The following is a 23,692-nucleotide window of genomic DNA, read 5'->3' on the forward strand; positions in this document are numbered from 1 at the left end:
CAGCATGTAGAAAGTCCTACAAGAGAGGGGGCGGTACTGGACCTAATTCTAGGGAATGTGGCCGGCCAAGTGGAAAAAGTGCTAGTAGGTGAGCACTTTGGTGATAGTGACCATAATATGGTAAGATTTAAGGTGGTCATGGAAAAGGACAGGGATGGGCCGGAAATAAAGGTTCTAAATTGGGGGAAGGCCGATTTTAATAGGATAAGGCAGGATCTGGCCAAAATGGACTGGGATCAGCTACTTGTAGGAAAATCCGCATCGGAGCAATGGGAGGCTTTCAGAAGGGAGATTGAGATCATACAAGGGCAACATGTTCCCATAAAGGTCAAGAGTGGTTCCAAAAACCACAGGGAACCGTGGATGTCAGGGGATATACGGGAATGGATTAGGAAAAAAAGGAGGGCTTTTGGTAGATACAAAAGGCTAAAGACGGAGGAAGCCCTAGAGGAGTACAAAAAGTGCAGGGGGATACTTAAAAAAGAAATTAGGAGATCAAGGAGGGGCCATGAAATAACACTGGCGAGCAAAATAAAGGAAAATCCGAAGATGTTTTATAAGTATATTAAGGGTAAAAGGATAACTAGGGAAAAAATAGGGCCCATTAGGGACAAAAGTGGCAATCTGTGTGTGGAGCCGGAAGATGTAGGAGGGGTTCTAAATGAATTTTTTGCATCTGTTTTCACTATGGAGAAGGACGATGTAGACATAGAAATAGGGCGGGGGGACTGTGATATGCTCGAACATATTAACATCGAGAGGGAGGAGGTATTGGCGGTTTTAGCTGGCCTAAAAATGGATAAATCCCCAGGCCCGGATGAAATGTACCCCAGGCTGCTGTGTGAGGCAAAGGAGGAGATTGCGGGGGCTCTAACACATATATTCAGGACCTCTCTGGCCACAGGGGATGTGCCAGAGGACTGGAGAACCGCTAATGTAGTACCATTATTCAAGAAGGGTAGTAGGGAAAAACCGGGGAACTACAGGCCAGTGAGCCTAACATCAGTGGTAGGAAAATTACTGGAAAAAATCCTGAGGGACAAAATTTGTCTCCACTTGGAGAGGCAAGGATTAATCAGGGATAGTCAACATGGCTTTGTCAAGGGAAGATCATGTCTGACTAATTTGATTGAATTTTTTGAGGGGGTGACTAGGTGTGTGGATGAGGGTAACGCAGTGGATGTGGTATACATGGATTTCAGTAAGGCCTTCGATAAAGTCCCGCACAGGAGACTGGTCAAGAAGGTAAGAGCCCATGGAATCCAGGGTGCCTTGGCACATTGGATACAAAACTGGCTTAGTGGCAGAAGGCAGAGGGTGATGGTCGAAGGTTGTTTTTGTGACTGGAAACCTGTGGCCAGTGGGGTACCACAGGGATCGGTGCTGGGTCCCTTGCTGTTTGTGGTCTACATTAATGACTTGGATATGAATGTAAAGGGTATGATCAGTAAATTCGCGGATGATACTAAAATTGGTAGGGTGGTAAATAGCGAGGAGGGTAGCCTCAGTCTGCAGAACGATATAGATGGGTTGGTCAGATGGGCGGAACAGTGGCAAATGGAATTTAACCCGGAAAAGTGCGAGGTGATGCACTTTGGGGGGTCTAACAAGGCAAGGGAATACACAATGAAGGGAAAGACCCTAGGCAAGACGGAGGGTCAGAGGGATCTGGGTGTGCAGGTACACAGATCCCTGAAGGCGGCGGAACAGGTGGATAAGGTGGTAAAAAAGGCATATGGGATACTTGCCTTCATTAGCCGAGGCATAGAATATAAGAGCAAGGAGGTTATGATGGAGCTGTATAAAACACTGGTTAGGCCACAGCTGGAATACTGTGTGCAGTTCTGGTCGCCACACTACAGGAAAGATGTGATCGCGTTAGAGAGGGTGCAGAGGAGGTTCACCAGGATGTTACCAGGGCTGGAGCGCTTCAGCTATGAAGAGAGACTGGGCAGATTGGGTTTGTTTTCCTTGGAGCAGAGGAGGCTGAGGGGGGACATGATTGAGGTGTACAAAATTGTGAGGGGCATAGATAGGATGGATGCTGAGGAGCTTTTCCCCTTAGTAGAGGGGTCAATAACTAGGGGGCATAGATTCAAGGTAAAGGGCGGGAGGTTTAGAGGGGATTTGAGAAAGAACTTTTTCACCCAGAGGGTGGTTGGAGTCTGGAACTCACTGCCTGAAAGGGTTGTGGAGGCAGAAACCCTCACAACATTTAAGAAGCATTTGGATGAGCATTTGAAATGCCATAGCATACAAGGCTACGGGCCAAATGCTGGAATATGGGATTAGATTAGACAGGGCTTGATGGCCGGCATGGACACGATGGGCCGAAGGGCCTCTATCCGTGCTGTATTACTCTATGACTCTATGACTCTATGAGAGAGAGAGAGAAAGAGAGAAGAGAGAGAGAAGAGAGAGAAAGAGAAAAGAGAGAGAGAGAAGAGAGAAGAGAGAAGAGGCGAGGAGAGGAGAGAAGAGAGAGAAGAGAGAGAAAAAAGAGAGAGAGAGAAGAGAGAAGAGAGGCGAGGAGAGAGAGAGGAGAGGAGAGAGAGAAAAAAGAGAGACGAGAGGTGAGGAGAGGAGAGAGAGAGGAGAGGAGAGAGAGAGAAAAGAGAGAGAGAGAGAAGAGAGAAGAGAGAGGCGAGCAGAGGAGAGAGAGAGAGAGAAGAGAGGAGAGAGAGAGAAAAGAGAGAGAGAAGAGAGAAGAGAGAGAGAAGAGAGGAGAGAGAAGAGAGAGAGAAGAGAGGAGAGAGGAGAGAAGAGAGAGAAGAGGAGGAGAGGAGAGGAGAGGAGAGAAGAGAGAGAAGAGAGAGAAGAGAGAGAAAAGAGAGAAAAGAGAAAAGAGAAAAGAGAAAGAGAGAGAAGAGAGAGAGAAGAGAGAGAAGAGAGAGAAGAGAGAGAGAAGAGAGAAGAGAGAGGAGAGAGAGGAGAGAGAGAGAAGAGAGAGAGGAGAGAGAAGAGAGAAGAGAAGAGAGAGAAGAGAGAGGAGAGAGAGAAGAGAGAGGCGAGGAGAGAAGAGAGAGGAGAAGAGAGAAGAGAGAGGCGAGGAGAGAAGAGAGAGGCGAGGAGAGAAGAGAGAGGAGAGGAGAGAAGAGAGAAAAGAGAGAGAAGAGAGAGAAGAGAGAGAAGAGAAGAGAGAAAAGAGAGCGAGGAGAGAGAGAGAGATTGGTTTGTCAGCGGGGGGGAAGAGAGGAGAAAGAGAGATTGGTTCGTCAGCAGGGAGGGAGAGAAGAGAAGAGATCGGTTCGGGGGGAAGAGAGAGAGAGATTGGTTTGTCAGCGGGGAGGGAGAGAGAGGAGAAAGAGATTGGTTCATCAACGGGGGGGGGAGAGAGGAGAGAGAGAGATTGGTTCGTCGGCGGGGGGTGGGGAAAGAGAGAGAGATTGGCTTGTCAGCGGGGAGGGAGAGAGAGGAGAAAGAGATTGGTTCATCAACAGCGGGGGGGAGAGAGGAGAGAGAGATTGGTTCGTCGGCGGGGGGTGGGGGAAAGAGAGAGAGAGAGATTGGCTTGTCGGCGTAGTGTGGTGGATTATACAATCACTGACCTGGACCCCTGCGATATCAACGCATTCACTGTCAGGCAGCAATCCCCCCTCTCAGACCATAACCAAATAAATGTGTACCTTAAACTTTCTGCCCAAACTACAGACACAAAAAAGGAACCCAGTAAGCTACATAAAATAAACCAGACATACAGATGGGCCCCAGACAGTGGAGATAAATTCATCACAGCACTAAATTCACCTGATCTCACAAGTAAAATTTCAAAATTTAAAGAAAATCTATATGAGATCACCAGAGATGGGGTAAACATGGCCATAGAGGATATAAATATGATCTTTCATGAGGCAGCTGTAAAAGCCGACCTCGTGAAACAGAAGAGGAAGAGTCACAAAAGACAAAATAAAAATAAGAAATGGTTTGACCACGAATGCAAAAATGCCAGAAAAGACCTGAGAAAAATATCAAACCAAAAGCATCGCCAACCAAACAATCCGGACCTACGTACTAGATACAATGAAACCCTCAAAAGATATAAACACACCATTAGGAACAAAACACAAAACTATACCCACAAAATACTAGAAGAAATTGAAAACTCCACCAACCCAAAACAATTCTGGGAAATGTGGAATAACCTGAGTACAACACAATTGCAAGCATTACCAATCCAAGATGGCGACATCTGGAGAACACATTTTGAAAACCTCTACAAAGACATCCCAATAAACGAAACAAACCCAAGTCAACATCAGGTCACAGAAAAACTCCACACATTAGAAGCAACAATCAAAGACAACCAAAACCCTCTAGACTCCCCAATCACATGGAAAGAAATGGCCACAAAAACAAAATCTCTCCACCTAAAGAAAGCCTGTGGCCCAGACAACATCAAAAATGAAATGCTCAAGTTCAGCAATATGGAGATGCAGGGTGCGGTACTCAAATTATTCAACATCATATTACGTTCAGGCTGTTTTCCCGATATCTGGTGCCAAGGACTAATCTCCCCCATATATAAAAGCGGAAACAAATCAGACCCAAATAACTACCGCGGCATCTGTGTCAACAGTTGTCTAGGGAAGTTATTCTGCAGTATTCTAAATAGTAGATTACTTGATTTTCTTAACAAACATAATATCCTCAGAAAAAACCAAATAGGCTTTCTTCCAAAACACCGCACCGCCGACCATATCTATACCCTTCACACCCTCATTGAAAAACATATACACCAAACAAAAAATGGGAAAATATTCGCCTGTTTCATCGACTTCAAGAAAGCCTTTGACTCTATATGGCACGAAGGGCTCTATTATAAACTTCTTCAATGTGGAATAGGGGGCAAAGTCTATGACCTTATTAAATCAATGTATCTGAAAAACAAATGCGGGGTCAAAATTGGAGACAAACGCACCGATTTCTTCACCCAGAGAAGAGGCGTCCGGCAGGGCTGCAATTTGAGCCCGACCCTGTTCAACATATACATAAATGAATTAGCAGACATGCTGGAGCAAAGCGAGTCACCAGGTCTCCGTCTCCTAGATGGAGAAGTGAAATCCCTGTTCTATGCGGACGACCTGGTTCTGCTGTCTCCCACAGAACAGGGATTACAGCAACAACTAGACCTACTCGACAAATACTGCCAAAATTGGGCTCTAACAGTAAATCTAAAGAAAACCAACATCATGATTTTTCAAAAAAGGCCCAGATGTCAGGAAAACAAATACCAGTTTACCCTCAGTGATATCACTATAGGACACACTATGAGCTACACCTACCTTGGTCTAACTATTACAGCATCAGGGAGCTTCAGCATAGCAGTGAATGCACTAAAAGAAAAAGCCCGAAGAGCCCTATATGCAATAAAAAGAAAATTCTACAACATCCAAATCCCAATCAAAATCTGGCTCAAAATATTTGACAGCATAATCCTGCCCATTGCACTGTACGGTAGTGAAGTATGGGGCCCGCTAAATCACCAAAGCTACACTAAATGGGAAAAACATACAATAGAAGCCCTACATGCAGAATTCTGCCGAAGCATCCTTCGCACCCAAAGGAAAACGCCAACAAATGCATGCAGAGCCGAACTAGGCAGATACCCACTGATAATAAACATCCAAAAACGAGCACTAAACTTCCTAAATCACCTCAAATCTAGCTCCCCAGACACCCTTCATTTCAAAGCCTTTCAGACCCAAGAGCTAAACCCAGAAAAGAGTCCCCTGAGTCAGCTGCTACGGAAACTAAGTACTCAGCCGGACCCTGACCAGCCCCAGACCAACACAGCCGCCCAAACACCAATCCGAGTGAACCAAATCATTAAAAAATGCAAAGAAACCTACCTGGAACATTGGAACAAAATAACCGAAAGCCAAAGCAGATTAGAATGTTACCGGGCCCTAAAAAGAGAATATAAACTGGCAGACTACCTCACGACCATCAGAGACACAAAACAGAGACAGACCCTCACCAGGTACAGACTAAGCGACCACCAACTGGAAATTGAAAAAGGCAGATACAAGAAATCCTGGCAGCCTAGAGAGAATAGAATATGCGATCAATGTCTGGCTGGCGAGGTTGAAACAGAAATGCATTTCCTCCTAAAATGCGAAAAATTCAACACATCAAGAAACATATTATTCAACAAGCTAAGCCAAACAACCCCAGATTTCAAGGAATTGGATGATCTGTCAAAATTGAGATTAGTCCTAGGAGAAGGAGACAGACCATACCTTGGGGCCAAATATGTAACAACATGTCACAACCTGAGGACTGTTTAAAATTAAGACTGTTTAAAATTAATATTGAACGTACCAAATGAAGTACAAAGACTGTTTAAAATTAATATTGTTTAAAAGTAATATTGTATGTACCCAACAAATGTCAAATCGATTGACACCTACAGAATGTTGGAAAACTGTACCTTTTTGCTATGTAAGCTTTGGCAATATGGTTCTCTGTAAACTTTCATGCCAATAAAGCATTTTAATTGGAAAATTGGAGAGAGAGAGAGAGAGAGAGAGAGAGAAATTGGTTCGGCAGGGGAACAAAAACAATGCAGTCTCAGCATACGAAAGCTGCCCCTTGATTTAGTGATGCCTCCCTGGGACTTCTGCTGAAAGGAGTTAGGGAGGTGCTATTCCCTGCTGACGGAAGGAAGAAGCCAGCCTCAGACACCAACAAGGCATGACTGGAGATTGCGGCAGAAGTGAGCAGCAGGTGTATGGTAGCAAGGTCCTGGATACAGTACAGGAAGAGATTTAATGACCTCATGAGGTCAGAAGGCGGAGTACAATGCCACATTCAACTACATCCTGATGTGCATGTCACCCCAACCCCCTCATTCTGCCTTCCCAAGCCTATTCCTGCACATCGCTCCTCACACCAACCTACCTTGCAGGTGTACCCATCCATCGCTATCTATGCACTTGCTCACATCCCCATCTGACCATCCACCACTGACACTTGCCCTCATCTTTATTATGCACATCATGCCTCTCCCTCAGTCACCCTCTACAGATGTTGCCCATCCATCCACTCCACTCATTGGTCTCCTGTTTCCTTCCTTGCAGGAGAAGACAGCACAGAACACCCAGGAGAGGTAGAGAGCTGGAGGTGACCCTCCAGTCATTGCCTCGCTGGCAGCTGCAGAGGAGGAGGCACTCGAGATATCCACATTGATGGTGGTGGGAGATGGAGAGATGGGGAGCTCCCAGCTATCTGGTGACAGAATTGAATATCACACAGCCACATGGCATACAACAGTCAGTCACTCATGTTGACATGATGTCAGCAGCCAGTGAAATATGATCATGTGCATAATGTTCACTTGAAACATTACCATGACAGTTCTAATTCATGTCTTTACTCTCCCACAGGCCCATCAAGTGTCCAACAGCCAGTCAAGCCCAGAGGAGTTAGACTCCTCAGAGGAAGTCGTTAACTTGGAAGGTGCATGGTCACATGACCCATGCACACCAAGCACCTGTGCGGATACAGACCTGTCGGTGGGACCATTAAGTCAGATAGTAGTGTTGTCACCTGGTGTCTCGCAGATCACATATGAGCAAGAGCAGATGGTGGAGACAGGGACAGCAGTGGAGAGTCCTTGGACGCTCCAAGCTCTGCTCAGCTGGATGAAGATGCTGAACGTCGGGGCCTGTCGACAAAGAGGATGATTCTGGAGGAGCAACAAAAAAATGAGGCGCGTCTGGCAGAATTTCCAGCCGCGATGTGCTCGCTTGCAGGGAGAATGGAGGAGTCCATCTCAAGCATGACTGGCATGATGTCGCAGGTCATGTTCGTCCATGAAAAGGGTGGCCACCTGCAAGGAGCATCAACTGCGGCAGTCAAAAGAGTGCATGCTTGCTCTCACCAACAGCTTGCACACTCTGAATGCCACCTTAACAAGGATGGATAAAAACCTAAACTTGGCCGTTCATCACCCCACTGATGTGCAGCAAAGTGCTCTCCAGCTCACTGCTAGCAGGGAAGTGCGGCTGGGCCACGAGAGGGATGATGGTGAAAGGAGACATAAAAGGGAGGACTCTGCTCAAAGCGCTTCCACTTCTCACCTGTTGCCACCCTCTCAGTCAGTGCCCCACATGCTTCCTCATCTCCCAATGGCAAAGTCTGCCCCTGCACAGGTGCAAGAGGAGCAGTCTTTGGCGGGGCCCTCATGGGCTCCAAAACCCAGAGGATGTCCGCCAAGAGCATCTCAGCAGCCAGAGCAGGGAAGTGAGCAGCCTGCCTCTATCTCTACTGAAGCCACATGGGTTGCACGACATAATAGTAGGAAGAGGAAGATGAAAGAATTCTAGATGCGCATCGGTGTGTTAGGCAATGTTGCACTGTTAAAGCTGTGTTGATATTTGGAGGCACATAAAATTATTTCTTTGCACCACTTTGCCGCCTTGTCCATTTTTGCCTGCAGCCTGGCAAGTGGCCTTGTCACTTGTAATGAATGGTAAGACAGGACTTAACTGCGAGCAATGGGTGTCTGTGAAAGTAATGGTTTGGTCATTGTACGACTGCTTTGTGGTTGAGGGAGGGGAAAAAGTGGTTTCAGCATCTGGGTGCCAGATGTTGCAACCTAACTAAATCATGTCATTATGAGGCCATCCCAGGCAGCAATGTGTGCCATTGCTGGTGCCACATCCACATCAAGTTCCTCCTCCTCCTCCTGTTCCTCTTCTGAAGGAGACTCTGCACTCTGCTCCTCCAAACCTTGCTGCTGTGCTATATTATGCGAGCGCAGCATACCACGATCATTCTGGAGACCCTGACTGGTGCCTATTGAAGGGCTCCTCCAGACGCGCACCTTCAACATCCCGATTGCTTGCTCTATTACACAGTTCGTCGTCATTTGGCTTTGATTGTAGCGCTCTTCAGCCTCGTTGCTTGGCCTCCTCAAGGGTGCCAGCCCAACCACATTATCAGTCTCCAAGCAGCCAGCTGGTAAGTTTTGTCGGAAGTGCAAAGAGCTAAGGGAGGGTGGACTGGAGCAAACAAATGAATCATGACAGCTCCCTGGGAATGTGGCACACACCTGCGTGATCTTGTTGTGGTTGCAGACGAGCTGCACATTGAAGGAGTGGAAGCCCTTACAGTTCACGAACACTCCTGGGTGATCTGGGGGTGCCATGATCACCACATGTGTGCAGTTGATGATGCCTTGCACCTGTGGGAAGCCAGCCAGAGCCGCAAAGCCGAGCACCTGCTCATTCTGACTGGCTTCAGTCGGTGGCAAAGTGTACATAAGTGCCTGCCCTGGCAACCATGGCATCGGTCACCTGGGTGATGCATTTGTGGGTGGCCAACTGCGAAATCTTGCAAATTACTCCTGCAGATCCCTGGAAGGAGCCTGAGGAAAAGGTGAGGGTGGTGGTCACTTTGACAGCCACTGGTAATGTGTGTCCACCAGGTCCACTTGGCAGCAGGACTTCTTCCAGCAGGCTACAAATGTCTGCCACAACCCGACGCAATAGCCTGAGCCACTGGTGTTCAGTCATGTTCAGCAAGCTGATCCTCTGCCTACATACCCTGGGTTGGGGGTATCGTCTCCTGCGAGTTGCACCCGTGCTCATCCCCTCTCACCTGTGGAGCTGCAGGTCGATAAGAAGGCGGCTGCTGCTACTGGCGTTGTTGCTGCTGGTGCTCATCTTGGTCCTCATCTGAAGTCCAAGGTGAAACAGCATAAGCGGCACCCAGTTTTCGAAGAAGAGCAGGGGAGTTCTCCACTGTGTCCTGGCCAATATTTATCCCTCAACCAAAATCACAAACAGATTATCTGGCCATTATCACATGGCTGTTTGTGGGCAAATTGAACACAAATTGGCTACTGTGTTTCCTACATTACAATAATGATTACACTTCACAAATAAACTCCCAGAGATGTCGGGGAACATAGGGTCTAATGAGAGGGAGGAACTGAATGAAATCAGTATTTGTAGGGAAATGGTGTTAAGGAAATTGACGGGATTGAAGGCCAATAAATCCCCAGGGCCTGATAATCTACATCCTAGGGTACTTAAGGAAGTTGCCCTCAAAATAGTAGATGCATTGCTGGTCATCTTCCAAAATTCTATAGACTGTGGAACAGTTCTCATGGATTGGAGGGTAGCTAATGTAACCCCACTATTTAAAAAAGGTGGTAGAGAAAAAGCGGGGAATTAGACCGGTAAGCCTGACATCGGTAGTGGGGAAAATGCTAGAGTCCATTACAAAAGATGTAATAGCAGAGCACTTAGAAAACAGTGACAGGATCGGACAAAGTCAACATGGATTTACAAAAGGTAAATCGTGCTTGACTAATTACTGGAATTTTTTGAGGATGTAACTGGTAGAATAGATTAGGGAGAACCAGTGGATGTGGTGTATTTGGACTTTCAAAAGGCTTTCGATAAGTCCCGCATAAGAGACTAGCGTGCAAAGTTAAAGCACATGGGATTGGGGGGTAAGGTACTGACTTGGATAGAAAACTGGTTGGCAGACAGGAAGCAAAGAGTTGGAATAAACGGGTCTTTTTCCAAGTGGAAGGCAGTGACTAGTGGGGTACCGCAGGGATCGGTGCTAGGACCCCAGTTATTCACAATATATATTAATGATCTAGACGAGGGAACTAGATGTAATATCTCCAAGTTTGCAGACGACACAAAGCTGGGTGGGCATGTGTGCTGTGAGGAGGATGCAGAGAAACTCCAGTATGATTTGGACAGGTTGGGTGATTATGCTGCATCTGCCATGCATCTGCCCAATGTGGATAAATGCGAAGTTATCCACTTTGGTGGCAAAAACAGGAAGGCAGATTATTATCTGAACGGCAATAGATTGGGAAAAGGGGAAGTGCAACGAGACCTGGGTGTCCTTGTGCACCAGTCGCTGAAGGTAAGCATGCAGGTGCAGCAGGCGGTTAAGAAGGCAAATGGTATGCTGGCCTTCATAGCAAGAGGATTCGAGTACAGGAGCAAGGATGTCTTGCTGCAGTTGTACAGGGCCTTGGTGAGACCACACCTTGAGTATAGTGTGCAGTTTTGGTCGCCTTATCTGAGGAAGGATGTTCTTGCCATGGAGGGAGTGCAGTGAAGATTCACCAGACTGATACCTGGGATGGCAGGAATGACGTATGAAGAGAGATTGGGTCGATTAGGCTTATATTCGCTAGAGTTTAGAAGAATGAGAGGGGATCATATTAAAACTTATAAAATTCTAACAGGACTAGACAGACTAGATGCAGGAAGGATGTTCCCGATGGCAGGGGAGTCCAGAACCAGGGGGTCACAGTCTAAGGATAAGGGTTAAGCCATTTAGGACTGAGATGAGGAGGAATTTCTTCACCCAGAGAGTGGTGAACCTGTGGAATTCTCTACCACAGAAGACAGTTGAGGCCAATTCATTAAATATATTCAAGGAGTTAGATATATTTCTTAAGGCTAAGGGGATCAAGGGATATGGGGAGAAAGCAGGGACAGGGTACTGAATTTGGATGATCAGCCATGATCGCATTGAATGGCGGAGCAGGCTCGAGGGGCCGAATGGCCTACTCCTGCTCCTATCTTCTATGTTTCTATGTAAAAGTCCTTCATTGGCTGTAAAGCGCTTTAGGACATCCTGAAGCCATGAAAGGCGCTATAAACATGCAAGTCTTTCTTTAAATGTGCTTTTGACAGAAAACTTCATGCAGTTTATCACAAATTAGTAAATATTCAACATATAAATCAGATGCAACTCACGACATTCTGCCCTTTTTGCTAAATCTCAAGATTGTATATCAACATGATATGTGATTATTTATTATCTGAATGATCTACAGTGGTAAATCTACAGGCATAATGAGATCTGCATTATGAAACTAATAAAACAAATGTGATTAAAAAAATATCTGGTGAGCTAAATTCAAAAAGTAGATTGAGGACTTCAAGTTCAAAACCTAGATATTCTGTAGGTACCCAAATTAAGTTAACTTAAAATCAAAAGTCTAACAAATAGCTCATATATTCTCTCCAAAATGAGGTGACAAATCACTTGGGACAGCAGTTGCAAGATATGGGCTGGCCACATGCTTAACAATTTCCCTTTGTATCATAGACACAAGCAATGCTCAGTTTGGGTTCCATCAGGACCACTCGGCTCCAGACCTCATTACAGCCTTGGTCCAAACATGGACAAAAGAGCTGAATTCCAGAGGTGAGGTGAGAGTGACTGCCCTTGACATCAAGGCAGCATTTGACCGAGTGTGGCATCAAGGAGCCCTAGTAAAATTGAAGTCAATGGGAATCGGGGGGAAAACGCTCCACTGGCTGGAGTCATACAAAGGAAGATGGTTGTGATTGTTGGAGGCCAATGATCTCAGACCCAGGACATCACCATTCACCAGACACTCAACTGGACCAACCACATAAATTCAGTGGCCACTAAAGCAGGTCAGAGGCTGAGAATTCTGTGAGAAGTGGCCAACGCTGCCACTGGAGGAACATCAAGACTAGACAAGGGACTAGTTTAGTGGGATAGGAAAGTTAGAACAATGGTTCTGTCAACGCAGTCCTGTTTTATCTTAAAGAGGTTGGCTAACTAAGATTGGAGGCAGGGAGAGGGGCAAAAAGATCTCCACAACAGCCTGGGAAACAGCATTTTGCTGTTTGATAGTGTTGTCGTGGCCCAGATGGAGGCATGAAAAGGAGTCAACTAGTTCCTGTTCAGTCTCAGCCAAGTAGAAGTCCTGCAGCCACCTGGCAATAGCACTCCCTTTGTCATGTCAGGAGTGGAATTGAGCTACAAGTTCATTAGGAGACAATGCAAATGATGAAATGGAAGAGAGCAGATGGAAAGGTCAAGAGAAGACTAGAGACCAGAAGAGTTCCCAATGGAAAGATCAAGAGAAGGCACCATGCCAAAGGAAAAGTATTGGGAAGGCTGAAGACAGACAAGATCAGATTCATGGGGGGAGGGGGGCGGGGCGAAAGAGATCATCTCACCAAAAAAAAAGAAACCACAGCTCCAAAGGCAGCAGCAGAAGAGTTCAACATCATGTTAAGCTTGGAATTTGTTGAAGTGGGGGCACAGGGATTGAAGCAGAGGTCTTCAATAAAGAAAGATAGATCGGATTCAGAAAGGGAAAGTTCATTTAGGATGGTGGAAACTTTAACAGGTGTCTTGACAGGGAGGAACGGTTAGAAGAAAGTGAAAAGTTAACAGGCTTGACTGGCATTGTGCATTATTTGAGCTTCCAGTCCTTACTACCCAAAATGAAGAAAAAACTTTTTATTTGCGATGGACGAGATGAAGCTGCAGAACAATGTGCAACTGAGAACCAGGATAGCTGCAACACAGATTGAACCAACGCAGCTGAAGTCGAGAACTTACATGTTGCAGTGCATGGTAGAGAAGGTGGATTGCATGAAACACAGAAAGCAGTGAGATAAAATAAAACAGGTAACTGGGACTGTTATGTTTCAAAAAAATTCCCAGCATTTGATTCATGCTTACAGCAACAGAGCAGTTTCCATAGGTAGACTTGCATGCCCTGACTCTTATGACCCTACAAGTGGAGCTGGTACATTTAATGTACCTCAGGATTAACAACTGCCCTTTTGTTGAGATATTTCCCAATGAAAGTCATACGAGACACCCATGTGCCCTCCCAAATGCTTTAATAGGTGGAAAACATGCTGTCAGATCACAAGATTCATGTTAAACTACAGATCAAATTAATTTGAAAATACAGAGAAGCAAGAGAAAACAGTAAGATACCAGTGCAAATATATAGATAAAAATAAAGATTTGGCTCCGTCCACAAGAATTTGAAGATATCTTCGCCAGACTTTTATCCTTACAAATCCAATTTGCAGCAAAGCTTTGCTGATATGATGGTGAAGGTTCTACCTCTGCATCCCTCGCCTATGATTTTCTCCTCCACTAAAATGAATGGGGGGGGAAATTGCAGGCTGGCTGATAGACAAGCAGAAAATTCCAGCCGACATTTTTACATCGCGGCAGCAGCATTGCTGCTTTCTCCATGGAGTCCTTTTACACACCTCAAACTGAATTAAAGAGATGGCCTATAGAATATATCCCAGCCGAGTACAGGGTTATCAATTCAGATCAAAGGAGACCTTACACACTGGACCCGTTCTTTAGAAAAAGAACCCTTTCCCTCAAAAGGGTAGTAATAATTAGAGTAATTATTTCTTTCACCTTAATGAATGGCAATGTGGGTAACAAGCCCAACGCTGTCGGGAGAGATATTTCTTACGTCAGGCCTGAAACAAAGACTTTTGGAAATTTAATCTAGCATGTTGACACGCCCAATGATTATGGCAATCATGGACAATAAGTTTAATTTCCTCTCAGCAGCAAAATGTTGTACAATACTGTTCATAGGCAATAACAAACAAAGACAAACCACCGTCCCTTGAAACTAATTGCTAACTCCAGACAATAGCGTGTTGTTTAAACTCACCCCCTTCACCACCACCCACAAAAGAGCTGCTTTCAGTGTACAACACCGAATTCCATTTTAAATCTGCAACACTTGGCCGAGCTAAAAATTCATATGAACGAATGCAAAAAAAGTTACATTTTGAAGTGAGACAGAGCTCGACTTCCCTCACAGGAGCAATGGTTGACTGAAGACAAAAGCACCCTCTTCCATCCATCAATACTGAGGTTATCATACCAACGCTACAAACCAGTTTAAAAAAAACAATTATTTCGTACTACTGTGATGGTTATGCAAACACTGCATTCGGAGTAAGCTTTTCTGCATCATCATGGTACAATATTGCTATTTTTAAAACACTGAATCATACTATTTTTATGTGCAGAAAAAAATAACCAGTCTCATGTCTAATAGGATCAATATTACAATAATTGGAGGCTCTGTAAGAAAATTAAAGTGAGTATTCACTATTTACAGTGATCTGAATTTTGATCAATCAATTCTACAACTACCAACTTCAAGTAAAATGTTACCACTCGGGTGTAATTTTAAAGAGGCACCAACATTTATTTACAAAAACAATGCCATACATTGCATCAAAACAGATTTCGTTGACAAAAATGACAACTCTTCTCTGTTTCTTTCCTCCTCCCTGCTGGGGGAATAAAGGTTTGCCAGTTACATGAAGACAGGAGTTTTTAAAGCTTGCAACGGCATCCAAACACAGCCTAAAGTCAGGGGTTAATGGGCGGGGCGTCAAATGAATTTATCGCAGAACACACACACCAATTCTCGAATATATTATATTAAAAAAAGTGGAAGTGCGTTGGACTAATTATAATATATAGATAGAAAACATGGTCCATTAGCTTGTCATTGCTCAGCCCCACAGTGAGGCTTTATTTATCACTTAAACGTGAATGAGAAAATTATTCGTTTCAAAAGGGGAGGTGCAAGCACCACTATTTATAGCCAGGAACCTGGATCGTTCCCCTAAACTCACCAGCTCTCAAAGACAACAGAGCACTAAATGCAGTTCACAGCTGGCGTTTTAAATTTTAATGCGAATAGAATAAAATAATATCAGGAGAAATTCAAATAGGATTCAAGCCGGTTAAGCAGAAAGGAGAGAGGGATGATTTTTTTTTCCTATAACATGCTATAAACTTTGCCTTGCCCTAAAAGGGAGGGACAGACGAGAGAACAAAACAGTAACTAAGATACAATTTGAAAGAATCGGGCGTGTAAGTAAAAACAAAAACTTACCTTAGTTGTAAACAGCTGAACTTGTACACAAACTTCACACTCTAAACTCACAACCGCTGAAAATAACTTCGAATTTCTTGGAGGGTAAAAATTGCTAGTTTTTTTAATGAGCAACTGCTTCCCGCACAGCCACTCTCTCTCACACTGCCACAGGTGGGTTTGCAGGTACTCGGGGAGTTGGAATGCGCAGCTCCAGGGGGTTAGCTGTCAATCACATTCCTTCCCCATAGTGACGTACACACGCGCGCTCCGGAGCAAGTTCTACCCGCTCTCTTTTGACCTGGTCTCGAGTCCAGAAGCATATGTCCGCCCCGACCCCACGCCTCCGTCTGTCGGCAGCATTTACCTAAAAGCCGGGGGGGGGGAAGGTGACAGCACGTTACAATCAGCTGCGGCACGTCACCTTTCCCACGCAGGCACTGTTGCTGTGTGACTTCAGCCCATGAGGGACTGGATGGACTATGCAAACAGTGCTTTTAGTCTGACAGGCCGATGCATACATGTATTAAATGATTAATTTCATTTTTAACATAGAATCTTACAGGCCCGTCCTGCCTGTGCTGGCTCTTTGAAAGAGCAGTCGTGCTTAATCTCACACCTCTGCTTTTTGTCCATAACCCTGTAAATTCTTTATCTTCAAGAACCTGTCCAACCCCCTTTTAAAATTATTATGGAATCAGCTTCCACCACCTTTTCAGGTAGAGCGTTTCAGATCCTGACAACTCTCTGTGTGAAAACATTTCTCCTCCTCTCCCCTCAGTTCTTTTGCCAATGATTTTAAATCTATGACCTCTGGCTTTTGACCCACTCGCCAGAGGGAATACTTTTCCCTATTTACTCTATCAAAACCTCTCATCATCTTGAAAACCTCTATTAGGTCACCTAAGTTCCAAGGAGAACTGTCCTAACATTTCACACTCTCCTCATAACTGAAGTCCCTCATCTTTGGTAACATCCTGGTAAATCTCCTCTGTACCCTTCTAAGGCCTTTACATTTTTTCTGCAGTGTGGTGCCCAGAATTGTCCACAATACTTGAGCTGAGGCCTAACCAGTGATTTATAAAGTTTTAGCATGATCTCTTTGCTTTTATATTCTACGCCTCTATTTATAAACCCAAGTAACCCATATGCTTTTTTAACCACCTTATCAACTTGCCGTGCCAGCTTTAAGGATTTGTGTATATGGACACCAAGGTGAATGAGGGGAGGACATATAAACTAAAGGCTACAATCCTAAAGGGGGTGCACAAACAAAGAGACCTGGGGGTATATGTGCACAAAGCGTTGAAGGTGGCAGAGCAGTTAAAAATGCTTATGGGATCCTGGGCTTCATAAATAGAGGAATAGAGTACAAAAGTGTGGAAATTATGATGAATCTGTATAAAACACTGGTGCGGCCTCAACTGGAGTGTTGTGTCCAATTCTGGGCACCGCACTTTAAGACGGATGTGAAGGCCTTAGAGAAGGTGCAGAAAAGATTTACAAGAATTATTCCAGGAATGAGGGACTTCAGTTACATTGATAGACTGGAGAAGCTGGGGTTGCTTTCCTTGGAGCAGAGAAGATGGAAAGGAGATTTGATAGAGGTGTTCAAAATCATGAGGGGTCTGGACAGAGTAGATAGAGAGAAACTGTTCCCATTGGCAGAAAGATCAAGAACCAGAGGACATACATTTAAAGTGATTGGCAAAAGAACCAAAGGCGACGTAAGAAAAACTTTTTTACGCAGTGAGTGGTTAAGATCTGGAATGCAATGCCTGAAAGGGTGGTGGAGGCAGATTTAATCTTATCCTTCAAAAGGGAGTTGGATAAGTACCTGAAGGAAAAAAATTGGCAGGGCTACGGGGAAAGGGCAGGGGAGTGGGACTAGCTGAGAGCTGGCACGGGCTCAATGGGTTGAATGGCCTTCTTCCATGCTGTAACCATTCTATGATTCTATGAAGGTCTCTCTGCTCATTTACACTTTCCAAAATCGTGCCATTTATAGTATACTGTCTTTCCATATTAGTCCTCCCAAATTGCATCATGTTCAACTCCATCTGCTATGCTTCTGCCCATTTCACCATCCTGTACATGTCATCCCAAAGCCTATAACTATCCTCATCACTGTACTACTTAGCCAAGTTTCGTATCATCTGCAAACTTTCTAATGCCGCTCCCTACACCCAAGTCTAGGTTGATTCTAAAAATTGACAAGAGTAGTGGACCCAAATCTGACCCTTGGGGAACACCACTGCAAACCACCTCCCAGTCTGAAAAACATCCATCCACCTTTGCTTCATGTTACTGAGCCAATTTTGTATCCATACCGCCACTTTCCCCTTAATTCCATGGGTTTCTATCTTCTTAATAAGCCTCCTGTGTGGCACTTTGTTGAATGCCTTCCAAAAGTCCATATATACAACATCTACTGCACTACCTTGATCAACCTTCTCTGTTACCTCATCAAAGAATTCAATCAAGCTAGTCAGGCACGATTTGCCTTTAACAAATCCATGCTGGCTCTCCTTGATTACCCCATGCCTTTCCAAATGAAAGTTTATTTTGTCCCTGATAATGGTTTCCAATAACTTCCCTACCAACAATGTTAGGCAGACTAGCCTGTAGTTTCCTGATTTATCCCACTCCATAACATAGTTGTAATGTTATTAACTTCTCATTGTTGCTTATAGGCAAAAAAATAAAGTCCTTCACTTTCTGTAATTATCCCAAACATTTTTGCACACCCTATTTGTTTCTGTTTCCTTCTCTTTATATCGCTTTATGCCTAATACATGTTGTGGTTTGTAATACCATTTTTTGTTGCGTTGAAGTGGTGGGCCTGGCACTGCATGGTGTATAGATGCAGTGCAGTGTCGAACCAGGCTTACAAAGTATTCAGGGATTGGTTGGACTGGCTGAGCACTTAGTAAACTTACATACAGTTTTCTTAATGTTTTGAAAAACAAACATTTTAAATTTACTGGCATAGAGCAGAGCTCTCTTCTGGCCTCCAGTTCAATTCATGGTCATGGCCAGGCAGATAGTTACAAGTATAAACACAGCCATAATCTTCAGGGCAATTTGGGAATCACAACTACACAGTGTTCAACGTATTTTAGGGTGTTAGTGCCATTTTACTGCTCCTTGTCTTTTTGTCTAATGTTGCGGAATTCCAATACACAAAGGGGTTTCTAACAGTTCCGATTATAAAATGAATGTGGCTATTTTGAACAAACTCCTGCTTGGCAACTGTTTGGTTTCCATTTGATACTTGTCTCACTGTCTCATCCTTCTAGAGCTTCTAAACCAAGCCTTTTGAGTGGCTTTTGGTCACCCCTCCTAATTGCTCCTTCTTTGGTTTGTCTTCTATTTTTCTCCTGTCTCTGTGAAGCGCCTTGGGACATTTTTCTGTGTTAAGTGCACTAGAAAAATACAAGTTGTTGTTGTTTGTGTTGGATAAGAAATGATGTGCCTGAAAATCCTTGTGCCTGCTGTGCTGACGCAAGTGCGGTGGAGCAAGTATCACCCCTCCGCAGCTGACCTCCATTCATGACCTTGCCGGAGTATCTGCTGTTATGTTGGGTCACCTCATTTGAATCATGCTGGTAGGTGCCCTCGCCAATGTGGGTGCATTTTGGGTACCCACTGGAATAGGAGGTGCGTGAGGAAAAAGAAGCACTGGCACCACCAGCTCCAAGGTATTTTAAAGTTTATAAGGAGACCAATTTTCCTGTTGGTGCTGGCATTCCTCAGGGGTGTCCAGGCCTGGGACAAGGTCTAGATACCCAGGTAGGACCCCTACAATGACCTGGACATCAGTTTCTTCCAGGCCTCAGATGGCTGGGTGGAAAGGAGGTGGGATCCGAGCAGGAGAAATCACTCCAATGGGCACACCACCTTTTGACATCGGAGCCTTCTATAGAGTGGAAAGAATTTACGGCCACTCTAGGCCCCATCGGAAATTCTTGTCTGCTGCTGTTTTGGGTGGAGACCCGGTGTTTCTGGATCCTGTCCAATTTCCCACCCCCACCAGGCCTCTTGCATTGTCTTTATCCCTCCCCCATTAAGCACAAAGCCCAAGGTAATTTGGAGCCAACTTGTTTAGTAATCTTGTCTCATATCTGCAATATTTCAAATAAACGATTTAAGGTCTAACTCTTCTAATTGCACCCTTAAGGAGATACTGGGTTGCCCCAGTGTCATCAACCCAAATAAAAGAAATCTAACAAAAGTGCACCTTTTTAGAGGGGCACAACTAATAACACCCAAATCATACAAAAAGAAAAAAGAAATTTATCAAATTAACTACCAATATTGTTTGCTGTATCTATCAAGCACTCCAGTCCCTGCGGTCAGTGCCCACTAGTAGCGGAAGGCCTCAAGCATACTGTCGGACACCACCTGCTCCTTCTGCAGGGCCACACGGACGTGGGCATAGCTGCAGAATAGAGGCTGGATGATCTAAGGTCTAATGTTTCTTCAATGCGCTGAAAGCTATCTGCAGGTATGTCTGATTGTACTGTACCAGCTATTGTACTTTGTCTACTGTAAACAAATGTCAGACCATCTAAACACATTTATTTAACTGGTTTTGTTTGTCATTGCATCTCCTTTACTGCAGTTCATCAGAAAACATTTTGGCTATCTAACCTAGTACAAGCCATGTTGATATAACAGAATTACTTAAACAAAACATTCAGCTCTGAGTACAAAGTATGTGTAAAAAGATGTCCTGCTGACCGGTGACCCTGTATGTATATTTACTTATTGCCAAGCATCTGAAAAAACTGAAACAGCTCGCATAGCTTCCCTTATATAAATAACACATTTAAGCAGAGTGATATTGCACTTGCATAATGGTTCAGTGAGTTTATCCAGTGAATATCTATTTATGCAGACTTGGAAAATCCCTTACTCTATCCCCAGTCTGTGGTAAATTAGTTAAACTCAGCCGGAGTGGTTGCATGTGTGTTGCAATTGACCTCAGAATCCATGGAAAGAGAAACTGGTCACGATTTCCACTGCTGACTGGCTTACTTTGTGCATGGGGACTAGGAGTATGAGATCATGAGATTATCCCTGATATAAAAGTAGATCTTCCTCTCTTCTTTCTTTACCATAGCTACTAAACCTGCAGAGCCAATACTGATGTAACTTATGAACTTAACCATTTAACCACTTATGAATTTCAGATCCAATTTGCATTAAACTTGCCTTGATGTTTTGATAATAATTTTGTGTAAATTTGTGGTACTAATATTTATACTTATAACTAGATTAAAGTGAAATTTCCGGTTCCAACCAATCATTGTTTATTTATAAAGCACTCCTCTGGACTCTGACTCCAAGCACTGATTAAATGTTTTTCATTTGATCTGCACCATGAAAACATCTGTTTCTCATGCACTGAAAGCAGCCTTGGTTTACTGTGGAAAGCCAGTTGGTAGACTTCTGACTCCAGATGATGTCACACTGCTGGCCTCTAGCTGAATTACATGGAAACCTAAGAGGACTGACTGATCTAAATTAATTTTGCTTTCTTAACTGGAGTACAAGCTAGTCACTAACACAGAGAAAGCTTTTTTCCTTTGTTTAATCATTAGCAAAATACTCTTCTTATGACATTTCTTGATTAAAATAAATGATTTTGGAATATTGGAATATATTGAAAGAAAGAAGAATTGTATTTATATAGCACCTTTCATGACATCCCAAAGCGCTATACAGCCAATGAAGTACTTTTTGAAGTGTAGTCACTGTTGTAATGTAGGAAACATGGTAGCTAATCTGCTTACATCAAGCTCCCACAAACAGCAATGTCATAATGACCAGATAATCTGTTTCAGTGATGTTGATTGAGGGATAAATATTGGCCAGGACAGTGGGGATAACTCCCCTGCTCTTCTTCGAAATAGTATAGGAACATAGAAACAGGAGTAGGCCATTTAGCCCCTCGAGCCTGTTCCGCGATTCAATGAGATCATGGCTGATCTGCGACCTAACTCCATATACCCGTCTTTGCCCCATATCCCTTAATACCTTTGGTTAACAAAAATCTATCAATCTCAGATTTAAAATTAACAATTGATCTAGCATCAATTGCTGTTTGCGGAAGAGAGTTCCAAACTTCTACCACCCTTTGTGTATAGAAGTGTTTCCTAATTTCACCCCTGAAAGTTCTGGCTCTAATTTTTAGAAAATGCCTCCTTGTCCTAGTCTCCCTAACCAGCAGAAAGTGCTGTGGGATCTTTTACATCCACCTGAGAGAGCAGACATCGGTTTAACATCTCATTCGAAAGACGACACCTCTGACAGTGCAGCACTCCCTCAGTACTGCACTGGAGTGTCAGCCTAGATTTTTGCGCTCAAATGTCTGGAGTGGGACTTAAGGGAAAGGATCAGTCGGGGAAGCTGCTGGACACTGCAATTGCCTGCAGCAACCCAGGGTTAGAAAGGAAAATAATGAGCTACATTCACTGGAACGTGTGTGTATGTGAATATTGGGTGAGGACCGGATCAAGTGTAGATGTGAGGCTTCCGTGCTAAAATAGCCTGCTGACACTCATCATCTCGGCTAGAGGTGTTCAACCTCAGCTCTCTTGGTGAGTGTACCTGTTTATAGTACCTAATCAGATTGCAGTCAGGGAAGAATTTGCATGTGCTGTTGTAAATAACTGATGTAATAAAGACCCACTACGCACTTGGTTGTACATAAAGCAAGGCTTTAATTGACTTGTAACAAAACATGGAGGTCTAGTTAGTAGTCACTAGCTTCCTGTTTCCAGATTGTCTCTGGTCAAGGTGGGCCCATGCCCGAATATTTATACTCCTCGGACGGCGCCCTTAGATGGCCATTCAGTAGTACTTCGAGTTACTTCTTGTAGAAGTTGCGATTTATGACAATAACTTTTGCTTTTTTTTTTAATCCAGCCATTCAGCCCATTGTGTCTGTGCCAGCTCTTTAGTAGAGCTATCTGTCTTGTTTTGCACACTTTGTACAAAAATAATAACTTGCAGGGCAACGGAGTATTGCAGTAACTCTTTTAATAAGCATTAGGTCTGATCTTACTCATACAGCACCATGGGGAAAAGATGGCGTTAGGACCCCTAGCCTGGGTCTTCCAAACAATAGTAGTCCTTACAGATGCCTGCAGGCCAATGACAACTCAGCATGTGATCACATGTGAATATAATAGGTATTCCTTACAGATGCCTGTGGGCCAATGATAATTCAATATGCAAATGTAACATCCCCTTTCTTTTAAAAGAAAAATGTTATGCATTACTTTTAAACTTTTCTTCTACTTAATGTTCTCGGTAGCATAAACATATAAGTAAACTTAGCATTTAAATAGCACTGAAAACATTTCAACGTTTCAATAACGATGTACAGTTTTTTTTAGGGCAGCGATCCGCCTACGCCCTTTGACAGTTCATAAGTCAAGGATAACTCTAGGCTTGTCCTCTCATCCCAACCTTGTGTGGTATGGAACTGAGCATGCTCCTGAATCAGTCAACAATTCAGGTTCAGGTTTAGGTTCAGGTAAGTATGATGTGTTTTGTGTATTGCTCTGTTCATCACACTCTGTTGAGCTGATCCTCTCATTGGAATGACGGTGTTGTTCCTTGGTGTTCAGGAGGTGCCTGCGATTGTGGCGGTACACCTGTCCTTCTGGGGTGCGGACGTGATACGATCGCTCAGTGTCAGCTGGCTGGATGACGACTGCTGGCTTCCAGTAGTCATGCTCCTGGATTCTGACGGATTCTCCATTGTGCAGCGGCGGCAGTAGTCTAGCTGACCTGTCATAGTATCTCTTTTGGTGTTGCTGTCTCTGTACACGTTTTGCATGCACTTGCTTGCAGCTGACAACCTCTGGCTGCAGCTGCTGGTTGGTGCTTGGAAGGATTGAGTGAAGTCTGCGGCTCATCAACAGCTGTGCTGCTGACTTGAAGTTGTCAACCGGGGTGTTGCGGTACTCAAGGAGACTGATGTAGGGGTCT

General features: G+C 44.2%; 1 protein-coding gene across 2 annotated transcripts in view; it reads right to left on the reverse strand.

The window, feature by feature from the left end:
• LOC147123468 (long-chain-fatty-acid--CoA ligase ACSBG2-like) overlaps positions 1-16,043 on the reverse strand; it is a 182,268-nt gene extending 166,225 nt beyond the window's left edge. The window contains exon 1 of one of the 2 annotated variants that reach the window (XM_085973380.1): positions 15,710-16,043. The gene's annotated coding sequence lies outside the window, so the exon portion shown is untranslated. The remainder of the gene's footprint in view (positions 1-15,709) is intronic. The other variant, XM_085973388.1, reaches the window with a different exon arrangement.
• Positions 16,044-23,692: the final 7,649 nt, after the last annotated feature.

This window comes from Somniosus microcephalus, chromosome 2, assembly GCF_052327205.1.
Source record: "Somniosus microcephalus isolate GS21.2 chromosome 2, FLI_Smic_1.0, whole genome shotgun sequence".
NCBI lineage: Eukaryota > Metazoa > Chordata > Chondrichthyes > Squaliformes > Somniosidae > Somniosus > Somniosus microcephalus.